Consider the following 15,597-nt stretch of genomic DNA (forward strand, 5'->3'; position numbering starts at 1 on the left):
GCAAAGAACCATTTCGAATTAAACGGAAGCGGTGAGTTAAACGTTATAATTATTGAAAATACATTCATGAAAAGGCGGTGTCTTTCAGCAAAGAGCACGTAAGTGTTCGTGATACAGCAAAAATGATTCCTTCGACAGTTACACCTGAAGCCTTTCGTGCGGGCCGCGTCTCCCCCGGAGTTTGCGTGGGATTAGGGGAGAGGGCCGCGTGCCGGCCAGCGGGGTCTCAGCGGCCGGGCGCAAGTCATGAGATCAAGGAGTTTAGAGACGAAGCTCTGACATCGTGTGGTGCTTCAAAGCCAGTTCATTTGGGTCTTCTTTTCTTCTTTTAAGTGTCTCCAGATTGTGTTTCACCAATGCCTCAGAGACCGTGAAAATCCTTCTCTAATGTCCTTTAGCTCAGAGCACACGTTTGATCTGGGCCTTACACAAAGTCCGTAAAAATTCCGCTTAGAAGATGCGGTTCTTGCGTTGTTTGTCCTAGTATCAGGGAAGAGGGTTTTAAACTCTGACACGTAAAGATGTTTTCCTGTTTATGAATAAAGAGAGAAAAGACTGGCGCATCACCGAGACGCGTCCGTTACCCAGCCAACACTGGGAACCAAAGTGCCTAAGACAGAGGGAGGAGAGGAGCAGCTTCCTCCGTGAGAACAGCTCTGCCCGTCGCCCTCGCTTCTCCTGAGATGCCCGCGTGGGGGGCTGTCCCCCAGCTCCCACCAGTGTCTTTTGACACAGGTCCAAGTAGCCTGTGGGAGACACGGTTTGTATCGCACGGTGTCTGTCTCTGGGATCAGGCTCCCGCGTCTTGGGAGGGGGACGGCATAGAGGTGCAGCCGCAAACACCCACGCAGATTCCCAGTTAAGCGCCTTGTGCATACGTGATGTCTTACCCTTACAAGGAGCTCAGTGAATTGCCCAATCGCACGCGCCCTCATGTTCTCAGACCGGAGGGCCTTCTCTCCCTCCGTCGTCGGGTGCGATCTCTTGCCTCCGTGGTGGACGAGACTGTTCCTCACAGGAAACAGTGAATCTAGCAGGCCTTGGTGCACGGAGAGCCCTCGCTGTGTTCAGCTGGTCTTAATGCTGTCTCGTAAACGTCAAGCAGATTGTTTGACTTTGGCTCTGAGGGTCCAAGACGCTTACCTTTTCCTTATTTGATAATACGGAACTGCACTGCCTCTAACTAGAGCGTGTGTGGTTTCGACCGGGTTCGTGATTCAAGACGGGAATGGTCGTTTGTCTCGTGGAAGCAGCTGAGGGTCCAGTTGAGAAGCACGCGGATGTCTCACTGGCTGGTGCGGCCGTCACAGCACCTTCGGGAGTGTCAGGGAACACGTTGCGAGGAGGTGTCCTCGCAGCTGGACAGCCTGTTCCCTCGGCTGGGTTATCGGGCTGTCACACAGAGACCCCCCCCCCCCCGCTCATACCTTAAATAAAAACCAGCCCTCCAGACACACAGACCACTGTATGCAAACCGTGTAACATTCTGCTTAGTACCGCTCATGACCACTTAATCATTTTGATTTTTTGGAGACAGTTTTCCTTATTAGGGAAAAACAAGTAGGTCTTGAAATGACTCCAGGTTAGAGGCTATTCTTGTCGAGAGGAGAAACGTTTCCAGAATAGCACAGTGGCAGGCCCGTGGGCAGGCGCTTCAAGCCACATTGAGGCTGATGCATTTTCTTCTTAAAAGGTACAGTTTTCGCTTTAACTGGCTGTCTAAGCCCCGGCCAGTAAGGGCCCTTTATTTTCTAAGACACGCTGTAATTTTCTCACTCACGGTCCACGTTTTTAGAGGGTCTGTTGACTCTCAGGTAATTATTCCCACGGTTCGTGGGGCGGGGAGCACGTGCCCAGCTCTCACGAGCTGCCGCTCAGTGATGATTTCATCTTTGGGGGCTGGCGCTTTACCGTGTGGAGGGAGGTCAAGATCCCGCTAACGGGTCCCCTATTGAGGACTGGGTCATTACTGGGGCTCTTTTATTCCATGAGTTTCCTTACGGGACATGTCATAGCATCCCGAGAGGGGTAAACACCGAGGGTGGCGGCAATTTTAAACAAAGGCATTAAACTGCCCCTTTTCCATCTACGAATTGGTCTGAGTTCCTCCTGTCCTGGCATCTGTCTGTCACATCTCTTTACGCATCCACCCGGTGACCTCCACCCGCCGTGTCCCCTGCAGAGCTCTGTTCCCGGGGCTGCTGGAACGAAGCCTTTCCCCGGGGGCAGCTCTGTGCCGTCTATGCGGCTCCTTAGGGAGCCTGTCCCGGACACCTGTCTGCGGGACACGGCCACCGCATGTGTTCACGTGGGCTGTGTGCAGATGGCGCATGCCCTCATGTCTTCCGGGAGGGGGGGGACTGAGCCTCCCGGGGCCCCGCCGGCTGGCACAGCGCCCAGCACAGAGGAGGCGCTCATACGTGGCACAGAGTTTGTAAATTAAGGACACGAGGCCGCGTTTCTCCTCCTCTAAGCCTGTTGGCTGCTCCGGGCCGAGTGACATTGTGGACTTTATTGTTGCAAGCGGTTTGCAGACTGCAAGGTGTGCAGTGCGAGTCCTAGACGCCTGGGCTCCTGACGTGGGGGGAGGATGGCCTGGTGGATGGAGCTCCCTGCTCCTGCCAGACCCCCTGAGGGCTTGCCGCCGCCGGCTGAGGGGAGGAAGGCCTGTCTCCTCCTCCTCCGTTCTGGGCAGAGCCTGCGGCATCGTGACGAGACCGACAGACCCACCCCACGGCCCTGAGCCCCCCTCTCCCCGCCCGCTGATGTGGCGCACACGTTTACTGCAGGGACAAGATGCGGCAGCCACCAGCAGCCGGGGGCCGCTGTCCCCAGAGACCCCAGAAGGGGGTAGAACCACAACACACAGTCTTTTCAAGCCTACGGAGACAAAAAGCCCTTTCGAGGCCCTGGTGACTGCAGGTGCACTGGGATCTTTGACTCAGCTAGGAACCCTAGAAGCACCCCTGCATCTCTCAAGTACTCTGCTCACAGTGCTCTAATTTTTTGCAAAATTAATTATGATTTTCTAAGGTAAGATAAAATGATCCTTACTTTGTGCTGAGAATAGCAAGTATATGTGTGTGTGTGTATGTATGTGCATTTATATATACATGTGTGTGCACGTGTATGTGTGTTCACATGTGTGTATGTTTGTATGTGTATATGTTTGCATATGTGTGCGTGTGTATATATGTATGTGTGTGTAATTATGTGTGTTCATGTGTGTATAGGTTTGTGCATGTGTGTATGTTTGGATATATTTGTATATGTGTATGTGTGTATGTGTGTGCATATATGTGTGTAATTATGTGTATGTATATGTGTACATATGTGTACAGTGTGTATGTTCATATATGTATGTGTATATATGTGTATATTTGTATCTGTGTATATGTGTGTATCTCTGTGTATATGTGTGTATGCATGTGTATGTGTGTATTTTTGTGTAGTTATGTGTGTATGTGTGTAAGTATGTGTATCCATGTATATATGTATATGTGTTTATATGTGTACGTGTGTCTGAGTGTATACATGTGTATATGTGTGTGTATGTATATATATTTGTGAGTGTGTATGTGTGTGTATGTGTGTATGTGTGTGTATCTCTGTGTGTGTATGTATATGTACATGTGTCTGAGTATATACGTGTGTATATGTGTGTGTATGTGTGTGTCCGTGTGTCTGAGTATATACGTGTGTGTATGTGTGTGTATGTATATATATATGTGTGAGTGTATATGTGTATGTATGTATATGTGTGTCTGTGTGTATATGTGTGTATGTATGTGTACATGTGTCTGAGTGTATATGTGTGTGTATGTATATATACGTGTGAGTGCATATGTGTGTGTATGTGTGTGTACATGTGTCTGAGTGTCTACGTGTGTATATGTGTGTGTATGTATATATATGTGTGAGTGTATATGTGTGTGTGTGTGTATGTGTGTGTACATGTGTCTGAGTGTCTACGTGTGTATATGTGTGTGTATGTGTGTGTCCATGTGTGTGTGCATGTGCACACACCACATCCTCTCCACTCCTGTCTCGACGGACACGTGGGCTGCTTCCACATCTTGCCTGTTGTAAATAATGTGGTAATAAACCTAAGGGCACATCTTTTCAAATTAGCGTTTTAGTGTTTTCATTTTCTTTGGGTAAACACCTACTGGTGCGGCTGCCGGGTCGCACGGTGGCTCTGTTTGTACCTCTCTGAGGAGCCTCTGTACTGTTTCCCACAGGGCTGCGCCAGTCTGCGTTCCCACCAACAGTGCACGCGGATCCCTTTTCTCCTCGTCCTCACCAGCACTCGAGATTCTTTTCATGCGTCTGTCGGCCGTTTGCCTTCTTTGGAAAAATGTCTGTTCAGGTTCTTTGCCTGTTTTTAATCAGATTATTTGTTTTTCTGGTGTTGATTCATAGAAGTTCTTTATATATTTATGATGTTAAGTGAAGTAAGTCAGACAGAGAACGACGATTACCATATGATTTCACTCATATGTGGAATTTAAGACGTGAAACAAAGAAAAGAAGAGACAAACAAAACCCCAGCCTCTTGAGCACAGAGAACAATCTGGTGGTGGCCAGAGCGGACGTGGGTGGGTGGGGGGATGGGCGAAGCAGACGACGGGATTAAGAGGGTGGAAACAGTTGCAAAAGCGGTGTAAGTCACGGGGCACAGCACAGGGGTAGGTCGTAAGACAGTAGCGTTGGTGACCTTCCGTGGCGAGCACGGAACCACTGGGTCCCACACGAACACGGCGCCGTGTGGCAGTTGAACTCCCACTGAACAAAAGGGTAACTGGACCCTAAATGCCGCACCTGGAAAACTCCAAAATTTACCTTTCTTCCAAAGGGGGCTCTGTGTGTGGCCTTCAAGGCCCTTTCGAAGAGAATACCAGATGTCAATATCTCACTCATTGGAAATGTCAACATCTACGACTTTCGTGTCAGATCACATACCCAATTCATAGCCACGAGTCTGCTAAACTGCAGCTGGGCTCGGAACAAAGCGTTTCGTTTGAGATGGGCGGCCCCGTGTCCCTGCAGACGCGGCCAGCTCGGGGCCGCGACACGCGCGCTCTGTGCCCTCGGCGGCTCAGTCTTCCCGGCGCCGTCCCCGGTCAGCCGCGGCGCCGAGAGGCTTCCTGCCAGCTGCCTGCTAACAGGGGCCAGGGTAGAGGGGGTGGAGGTGAGAGCAGGTGCGCTGAGTGGGGAGAGGATTTTGAGGACACAGTGCGTCCTGTGCCGAGCTCTCTGATGGCATCACGGTAACCGTTGGTGCTTGTGAACTCGGGGTCGAGGTTTGGGTCTGGGCTTCTGGATGTGACAGGAGACTGAGTAGCCGTGCTTGGGAGAAAGACCTGAGCTACTTTATTTTATGTCTTGACTAATGATCTTGACGGTTTAAATACCAACTTAAACTTGCAAGTGAGTAAGGTTACCGAGCCTTTAGATGCAAATTGCATTTTGTAGGATGCGTGACAGAGAGATGGGCCATTAAGTCCAGCTTTACTGGGGAAAGATGCGGAGTAAAAACCCAGTTAAAATCACACACGTATTTTCTGTCCTAAAGACTTGGGGGGACAGCAATCCCAGGACAAGGGGGGCCAAGGGCATTGGGGTCCCCTGGTTGAGAACGTCTGATAGTCAAGACACGGCGTCTGCGGGGACATCCTGAGACGCCACCTCCTCCTCGGGGAGGGGTTTCAGGGACTCAACGCAAGGCCCTGGGAGCCCCGCAGGACACAAGGAACGCGCGGTAAGTGGGACTTGTGTCCAGCTCAGGACCCGTGCTCCGCGAGAGCAGAGCGTTCTGGTGAAACCTTCCGTGAGTCGAAATGGGTAAAGTGAAGAGGCCATTACTGTAAATTTATATAGAAGAGTTCTTGAGCGTTCCCAGAGCCCAAAACCTACCTTTCTGGGACCTCGGGGCACAGCTTGCTAACAGACACACAACATACACGGAGACGATGCCCCGATGCGCCCAGACACGGTCCTGGGCTCTGGGGGCTGGAGGTGGCGATGCTTATGTGGTTCCGGGAAAGGGGGTGCCCGGTGCCCGCCGCCCGTGTGCCGGCTCGCTGCGGACCGACGCGGGGCTAGGGGCACTTTTCTCCTTGTTTTCATCCCACCGTCTTCAGACGGCCTTTGGTCAGTGAACACGGCTTCTAAGGTAGGCGTTTCCTAAAGGCGAGGCGGCGTGTGGCAAACTTGAGAAAGCGGGGTGCCTGCACCCCGTTTCCTAGGAGACAAGCTGGTGGGGTCCTGGAGGTGCAGAAGACATACACAGAGCCAGGACTGAAAAGTCGTAACTGTGCTGCACTTGGCGGGGTTCCCGGTGAGATTTTTTACTTTTTTAATGTTTATTTATTTTTGAGAGAGACAGAGACAGAATGCAAGTGGGTGAGGGGCAGAGAGAGAGGGAGACACAGAATCCGAAGCGGGCTCCAGGCTCCGAGCTGTCGGCACAGAGCCCGACGCGGGGCCCGAACTCACAAGCCATGAGATCATGACCTGAACCGAAGTCGGACGCTCCCCCGACTGAGCCACCAGGCGCCTCGTTCCTGGTGAGATTTTTATTAGAATATGTATTTAGTTCAGTTGGCATTTTTCTCCATTTTTAAGAGAATGAAGATAAACTGGAGGAGGTTTGCTGGAAAATTGTGGGAATTACTCATTCACAGTAGAATAAGAACAAATTAAGGCCAAGTTAAAGAAGCAAAGGTTTTTTTGTTTTGTTTTGCTTTGTTTTTTGGTCTTAACACGCAGAGGAAGGAATCCTAAAGGTCGACTGGAAACTTTCAGTTACTTACAAGAAAGTCGGACGCTGTTTCCGAGTATTAATGCTTCGGTACTGAACCAACTGAGAAAGAGTGTTAAGGCGGGTCCTTGCCTGAGTCACCGAATATAAAGGGGAGCTTCTTGTGCCTAAAAGAGAGTTGAGAAATCTAGTTTGCGATAATATTTGGATGAAAATGTAGTTTAAAAATGCAGGCGCGCCTGGGTGGCTTGGTCGGTTAAGCGTCTGACTTCCACTCAAGTCATGATCTCACGGTTCGTGAGTTTGAGCCCCGTGTCGGGCTCTGTGCTGGCAGCTCGGAGCCCGGAGCTGCTTCGGATTCTGTGTCTCCCTCTCTCTCTGCCCCTCCCCAGCTCACCCTCTGTCTCTCTCAAAAATAAATAAAACATTTTAAAAAAGAGCTATTAAAAATGCAGGCGCGCCTAGGTGGCTTGGTCGGTTAAGCGTCTGACTTCCACTCAAGTCATGATCTCACGGTTCGTGAGTTTGAGCCCCGTGTCGGGCTCTGTGCTGGCAGCTCGGAGCCCGGAGCTGCTTCGGATTCTGTGTCTCCCTCTCTCTCTGCCCCTCCCCAGCTCACCCTCTGTCTCTCTCAAAAATAAATAAAACATTTTTAAAAAGAGCCATTAAAAATGCAGGAAAGTGGAGAGCCCGTTTCTTTCGTATCCTCTCAGATGGATATTTGTGACTAATTGGTTAGAAGCGATGTTCACTCTTGCCGGAGCCTCACAGCTACTTGGACACATCCCCATTTTCAGCCTCGGATCCTGTCACCTGTTACCAGCTGATCTCAGCTCTTCCCCGGCCAGGTCCCCAGGTGGCCCCCTCCCCCGTCGGCACCTGCAGCTGCGGGGTCTAGGACAGCACGGGCCTGCCCTGTGGTGCCACTGGTTGTAGGGTCCCCCGCTTCCAGACGGATTCAGAGCCGCCTGCGTGTCACGGAGGTGAGGCCCATCGAGGCCAACACCTCACCTTCCCGAGAACGCTGTACCCCAGGATTCAGTCGTTGGCTCCAGAAAAGAAGGCGCCTGTGTCTCAAAGTCTACGAGTGATGCAGCCACCCCGTCCTGGCTGCCCGGTGAATGCGGTCCAGCAGCGATACGATGATCTGAGATCTGGGTACCGTTAACCCCCCGTCTATTTCTTGTCCAAGAGAGCGGACAGGTTTCACTACCCTGTCTGCCTCGGACGTAAGTATCTGGGCAGGGATTTTATCAGCAGCAGGGCCGGCTTCCTGGGGGCGGCCCGGGTAACCATCTGCCGGCACCATCGTGAGCTTCCTCGCGCGTTTTGAATACGAGGCCCCACAGTTTTCGGGTTAGCCGGGTGTGATGCGTGGGAGCACGTCGGTTCGTCTGGCGTCCGGTCACGAGGAGCCGGAGCCGGGCCGCGAGTGGTAGCAGTGGACGAGCCAGTGGGACGTGGACGCGGGAACGCAGGCTGGGGCTGGGGCACGCGCACCGGGCAGCGGAAGGGACTGGGGACAGTCCGCGCTCCGCACCCCGGACGTGGGGCTGTCACCGCGGGCACACGAGGGTCGTGCGTGGCCGAGGAGGCGGTAGGAACCCCGGAGCGTCACATGACCCACAGCCCCCCCCCCCCCGACGCTGGTAAACAGGGTTCCTGAACTGGAATCACAGTGACCCATGGTTAAAAAGGTCGCCTCCTTTTTTTTTTTTTTTTTTTGAAGTTTTTAATTTCTAAAATTCACAGCTTCTAAGCCGGTCTCTTGTTTCCCGGTGTAACAGCACGGTAAGTATCTTCATCAGTATCCAGGCATTTGCGGAGACAGCGGAGAACCCGGTGTTGGTGAGCGCCTCTCCTGAGGCCGCAGGAGCTCTCAGGGCACGGCTCAGGCCAACACGGGCAGCTCGGGCGTCAGGCACCCGGAGTCATTCGCGAAGTCCCGGTGTTCATCGAAAGGGCCGATTAAACAGACTCTGGGACAGTAGGGAGTGTTGTCAGTGGCGTTAGTGCGCTAGCCCCTCCTTGGCTTGGCCTCCGTTGCTTTGGAAGTCACGGTTCTGCGGGGGAGAGAGGGAATGAGGGTTAGAGCCGCCCTGACCGTGAAGAAGCACGTGCCAGACCGACTGGGGGGGTAAAGCGATGCTTCAGAGACAGTTTAGAGAACTCAAGAGGACAGACTGTTCTCAAACACCATTCAGTAAGTTAAAGTCGTCATTAAACAACTGTTGTTCCGTGATAAGCAGTTTTGTCCAAAATAACCGCTCGGAACACCTCCCAAGTATGGCGTACGCTCGAAAATAACAAATTTGCTTTTAACTGGCCTGCAGCTCGCTTTCCTTAACTTCGGCTTCCCTCAGAGCTGAGCCGGGTTTGGGGACGTTCTGCCGGAGTCCGATGCAAGTGCTGCTGTAATGCAGACTCATCTAAACAATTTGCTGCAGTAGACGGCACAGGCGTGGCGCCCCGGAGCGAAGGGTCTGAGGGGGCCGTGCGCCTCCCGGCCAGCGTCCAGGCTCACGCTTCTTCCCTTGTGGAATTTGGCATCTGCCGCAGAGGGAGGGCTCCGTAGTGCAGTCCTGCGTGTTCCGTGTCCCTAGGCCCTCTGTGGTCAAGGCCAGCCCCCGGCACCGGCCCCTGCGCCCCCTCCGAGACGCCCCGACCTCTGCACCTGCCGGCCTCGTGTCCCGAGGGGCTGCGGGCGGGCCCGGGGTCGAGGGCTGCTGGGACCTCCCGCCCTTGCTCCCAGCCCTTTCCTGAGTCTTTCTCGTCTGTCTCACTTCCCCTCCTGGTCGTCTTGTTTCTAAACCCAGAATGGGTCAGAACGCTGAAACTCTTATGCCCTCTTGTTACCCCTGAGAAGTCCTTTCTTTGCCAGTTTTGTGAGCCAATATCTGTGCGTGCCTCTCGTGCCGATGGCCCGGTGCCGGAGGCTGGGGGACGCCCAGGCACTTAAGACCTGCTTCTGTTCTCGGGGCGGGGGGGAACGAAGGTTGCAGTTTATGACCCCGGCAAGGATGCTCTTAAACGAGAGAGCAACGTGATAAAAAGTTAGAAAAGCTAAGGAAGTGGAGGTTGACGCAGGATAAAATTCTACCTTTATGTCTGAAAATATCGCGGTATCATTAAAAGCTCTTCTCCAGGGTTTGTGCCAGCGTCAGGAGCATTTCTCCCACGCCCCAGGTGGCGCTGCTGGAGTGAGGACTCCCCGGCCACCGCGTGGTGCTGGGGAGTCGCGGTGAAACGTCACTGCTCCCCCCGAAATTCCCAAGGGAGTGCACACAGGCAAAATCCAATGATCACAGCGGGACATTGGCCAGAGCACTGGGCTTTACTTCGAGCACGCAGGCCCGACTCATGGAAACAGCCCAGCTGACAGTAGAAATGGAGTTCGGTTCTTCCCGATAACTTAATTCTTTAGGAATTTCAGTGGACAAAGCGAGAGCGCAGCGCCCAGATTCATAAGCTCCTTGTCAGGCTGCTGGGACCCTCCCAGATGGCCAACGAGGGGAGGAAACGTTCAGAACCTACTTTATAATGAAGAACAGCAGGCCATGGAAACTTCTAGAATATTCTGCCTGACAGGATGATTTAATTTTATTCTTTGCTCTCTCCTGACTTGTCAGATCAAGAACAGTTTTTCAGAAAAGTCAGTGGTTTCTGCCTCTGACAGAAAAGGATAAATGGGCCGTTCCTTGCTTTTCAGGTAACTTATGGACGTGCCTGGGATAGGTTTTTCGCGAGCGGTTTCCTGCAGACTACTTTAGAGCTTTGTGCTCTCATTCCATCTTTTCTCTGTGCTTTTGCTTATTAAATTAGGTACCTTACTGGAAGTGCGTAATGTCCTGTTTCCAGAGGGGAATCTGAGGCGTCTGTGTGTTCAGAGTCCGACTTCTTGGGATCCGACCGATTGATGTAGAGTCCTTAAGTTCAAGAAGTTCTAGATTTCTGATTTTTTTTAATCTCCTGAGAAACATGCATCATCTGCTATGAAATAGCACTTTTGGCAGCATCATTTAATATGCTCTGAAAAGTCCAGTCGAAGTCAATAGTTTATTTAACACTTTACACCCCACTTTTCATTTATATGGGGTGAATTTGTTTATTCAAATGCAAAGGAATAGGAGTTCTGTCTTTGTAATTTCTGTAATGAAGAAATTATTTCTGAAGCAAAGGAAGGAATCCAGCCGGTGTCAGAAAGACAATGGACACCTATGCACGTCTCAATTCCTTGTGACCCTCCCCTTCTTGTCACGGCATGTCATTTGTTGACATCACTCTTTGTTGTGAAATGAACCAACTCTTCTGGCACGTACTATCTTCCCAGAATGCACCAGTCCTAGAGTCTACTTCTGCATGATTTCTGATTGACCACTTCACATCTAAACTCAACAGAAGTGAAGCGATTGCCTTGTGTCAAGGGAGCCGACAAAGAGTCGAACAATCCTTCTTTACCCACCATTAATTCAAAGTCCTTTCTACTTTATGGCATCGTTTCTGATGTGGACACGTCTACACAGAGTTTCCTTCACAAAGGAGCAGCTGAGGGGCACCTGGGTGGCTCAGTCAGTTAAGTGTCTGACTCTTGATTTCGGCTCAGGTCTGATCTCACAGTTCATGGGATCGAGCCCCTTGTTGGGCTCTTCACTGACAGCATGGAGCCTGCTTGGGATTCTCTCTCTCTTTCTCTCTCTCTCTCTCTCTCTCTCTCTGCCCCTCCCCTGCTCATGTGTGCTCTCTTTCCCACTCTTTGTCAAAATAAGTAAATTTAAAAAGAGAGAGAGAGAAGTCAGAGAGGGCTGTTATGCCAGGACTCGTGAGAGTGCTTCCCTCACCTCTGAGCACAGGACAGTTCCAGAAAGCAGGAACCGCTCAGGGTGAGTGCAAGAATGACCGTCCCGACAGCCGGCCTCACGAACACGGGGAAGAGTGATCTTTTCAGGAGCCCTCACGACAGACAAGGGTTTAGTTTTCATAGCTCCTGTGTCTGGTCAGCGACTTAGCTCAAGTTTTACGTAAAGGAATATAGATCCAGTGATCCCTTTCATTATCTGCTGGTGGTGCCGTCTGAGGCCTTCCTATAGAAATTCCTTAAATACGTGAAGCCAGAGAAGCTGGATTTGTGCAGCAAACCGAGGTTGCCATGTGACACTCTAAAAGGAGAAAACAAGCCTGAGGTTTGGCAGGATTCAAATCAGGTCCCATTAAGGAATTTGGACGGTCTCCTGGACGGGTTTCGTACGATGAATTTTTTATTAAAAGATATCACTGACAGGGCTGTGGATGGTGAGTCAGAGGTGCCCAAGACTAAAAAGCACGATCGCGCCAAGGACCACGCTGGCGTTCGTGCTGGTGAGCGTTGACCAGAGACGCGGCAGGTGTGAGCGCGGAAGCTTTGCGTGTGTCACCTCGGCCAGTCTTCAGAGCCGTCCGTGAGGACAGGTCGCTTCGCGCTGTGGATGCGTGTGTTGACCTGAAACATCCCAAGTCGGTATAGTTCAGGCCTCACCACGGTGGTGCAGCGAGCTGCCTCTCCGGGCTCGTGCGGAAGCCAGTCAGGGATCCGCGTGTGCGTGCGTGCACGCACAGGCATGCACGCTCACGGGGATTTTACTGGAACAAAGTTCTTTATAACATGACGCTGGTTGTAAGGTGGGTTCTGTTGAATGCCTTCTGTGGTTTAGGACTAAAGGAACCAAAATAAATGGCAGTGTAATTATCGCTCCGTGCCGTGGAACACACACACGCCACCATCGCCCCCCCGACTGCTGTCACCGCCACCACGGCCAACACCATCTGCGCCCCTCTGGAATGAGGCTCCGCTTACCAAAGTTAACACAGGTGTCTCTGCATGTTCTCCCACCTCTCTTCCCCGGGACCCTTGCGTAGGGTTTGCTTCTAGAGGTAGCGAGATACCCGGGCCTCGCAGCCACTGAGGATGCTAAGCATCCCCGAGTGAGCTGGGATCCCGCCCTAGCTCTGGCTCGTGACGCACACATTCTTGGAAGGCTGGTCGTGGCAAGCGATGGGCCCAGAGACCCAGCTTCCCTTCTGCCTGTTCAGGTTTCCAGCCAACGGAGATTACGGGATGCTAGAGAGGACGTTGGCCTGGACAGCAGCCCGTCCGGGCACTGCTCTGAGGTGAGGACCTTAAGGTCCAGAGCGGTCGTGTGGCCTGCACGAGGTCCCACAGCCAGTGTGGGGTGCCTCTTGGACTGAAAGTCCGGCTTTTGTCCGTTATCAGGCTCTTAGTTTCCTTTCATAATGGCACTGGCTTCTGTGGCTCTAATTTTCACGTTCTTTCTTCTTTGCTGAATGACGATGCGGAGCGCAGGCTCAAACACAGGAAGCGATTGGCTGGCCGTAAGTTTGCCACCTGGTTTCGTGTACCACCTCCCGGAAAGCTTTCTTTTCCTTTGTGAGTGTGTGAGGGTGCACACAGCAAAGGTGGGCTGAGATCTGGGTCCCCCGTGGCCCCCGGCCCTGAGGCAGATGGGTGTGGCCCACCCGCCAAGCCCCCCTGGCATCTCCGAGGGGCAGGGTGCCCGGGGCTCCTCGTCAATCCGTCAGGAGAGCCAGCTTGTGGCCCAGAGAGCGCAGACACACGAGCCCTGGGTTTTGTCAGCACGGAAGGCAAGGAGCCCTTGCAGGAGGAAGTGAATTCTTTGTTTACACTTTTAACAGCTTGTCACACACCTTCTTGGGCGCTGGAGTGAAGACATGATCTGGCTTTCATGTCCTGCAGGCGTTGTTAAGACAAGAGCTGCCTCGCTGAGAACGCTAAAAATCGAGGCTGTGACTTTGGTAATTGGAGAAATCGCTCCGAGGGGCCTACCAGAGACGAGATGTGTGTACGTGTCGCATTAAAGACCTGCGTCCCTGACGTTGGTTAGGAGAAGTCCAAGTTCCAGAGGGAAGACTCCCCTCCAGCATCGGGGAGGCCAGCCGTCGTCCGCCTGGCACAGCCCGCCCGGCCCCGCCGCGGCCCGGCCACGTCGGCAACCGGCCGTGCTCAGGGGCTGGTGCTGGGCTCGCCGTGTGTGCCCCGGGTGTGAGGCCGCTGCGGCTCGGGCTCCAGCGAAGGACTCAGAACCTCTGAGCTCTTACGTAGCCGCTGCTTTTCCCCTCTTTAGAAATAATTGGCCATGTGTGAGAGGTTTCTGCAGGCACGGCTCGGATTACCCGGCGTGGTTCAGGGACGTCTGGAACACAGCTGCATTTTTATATACGTTCTATTAAAGAATGAGAATAGACACAGTTAATAGGACTTGGCCGTAACATTTCCACAAACGTGCCTGTGGCCACTTGGGTTCCGTCTTTGCCGGCTACGGCATTCTACGGCAGTCTGCACCGTTCGGGGCCATAAAAGGCAATGGTCCCTACTCTCTAATTATCGCCCACAAAGAAGGGCTGTAGGTTAGTCATTCTGAAAGGAAGCATTACCACTTGCTTGTGTATAGTCAGCAAACTTAGATGACAACCACACTCATCGTGTTACCTAGACGTGTTTCACGACCCACCTGTCTGAGGGGGTCCCCAGAATCAGCACCTGTACTGGGACTCACAGTAGTGGCTATGCCAGCTCCCAGCCTCTTGCAGGCTGGGAATCGGGCTCCGGAAACTCGGGACCTTGATCACCGAGGCCCGTGGTCTCGAGTGGCCCCAGACTGCTTTGTGAGGAGAATCTTGACTTGCGACTTCTGTAGGTAAAGAACGTTCTTCTAGCCAGCGTGTGTTATGGCCAGACTCCTAACTGATGTGATTCTCAAAGCAAACAGTTCCTCATTTAACCAACTTCGGAGAGGAGATGGAATCCAGGCCCCCAGCATCTGGAGGAGCTCGGTTTCCCAGACCCTGAGAAAACAGAAAATGTGCACGGAAGAAATACACACTATTTTGATCTTCTCGCGCGGGGACTTCGGGCGAGCGGTGAGGTGAATGTCCGTGCAGACCACCCGATTCTCCTGCCTGCCGTAAGAAGAGCTTCTCAGCTTCCGGCCCTGCTGCGGCCCGCAGCGGGCGTGTCTCGTAAAAGTAGTCCTCGGAAGCCGTGTTCTTCGTCGGGACGTCGGCGAGTATCCGGCCGTCGTCACCACGGGGCCCTTACGTGAGGCACAGGAAGCATTTCTCTCATTTCAGACTCAGCAAGTGGCCTTGTATCTCCCTATGGTCTGGTTTATGCTGTTTCCTTTCGGGGGGACCTTCCTTCAAACGCGTGGCTCCATCCACCCAAATGTGCCTTCTTGTATCGGCCTAAGTCTACTTTCCGCCATCCTTCTTTACCATGATTCTTTTTCTCTGTGTTGACGTCTTTCTCATTCATTTACACTTGAATCTTACCGCGATACGGTGCGTGTCGTCTGGCAAGCTGTAGCATCCTGGGGAGTTCGGTAGTAAATCCATGCTCATGTAAACACACAAATCCCAAACCACTTCTCGTCTGTGCTGTGCTGTAAAATCTGTAGCCTTCATCTCCTGATTTTACTACATTTTCCAAGAGGAAAGATGCAAAGGGTACAGACTGACGTGGCCCTGGAGTCATAAGAAAGACACTTTCGCCCAACGTGCTTGGTGGTACTACAGTCGTGGGCATAATGTTGACGAGGGAAACGTGTTTCTTAATGCAAAGCATAGGATCGGGCGATTCTGCTCGTTGTGCAGTGGCGTCACATCTAAGCAAGGAGTCGGGTGAGGATTTCCCGGGCCGATGGGTTGCTGTGTCGCCGTGTGGCCTCGCGGGAGGCTCTGGCTCTCGGGCCGTGGTCCTGGCCCGAGGGGAGGGCAGCCGTGGGTGTCCAGCGGGCGCCACCGTGGTGGACATGTGGCTGTGA

The 15,597-nt window shown here is 52.7% G+C and overlaps 1 protein-coding gene across 4 annotated transcripts in view; it reads left to right on the plus strand.

Moving 5' to 3' along the window:
* SMOC2 (SPARC related modular calcium binding 2) overlaps positions 1-15,597 on the plus strand; it is a 167,108-nt gene that overhangs the window by 126,356 nt on the left and 25,155 nt on the right. The window lies entirely within an intron of this gene.

The sequence above is a fragment of the Panthera tigris genome, chromosome B2 (assembly GCF_018350195.1).
Source record: "Panthera tigris isolate Pti1 chromosome B2, P.tigris_Pti1_mat1.1, whole genome shotgun sequence".
NCBI classification, from domain to species: Eukaryota; Metazoa; Chordata; class Mammalia; order Carnivora; family Felidae; genus Panthera; species Panthera tigris.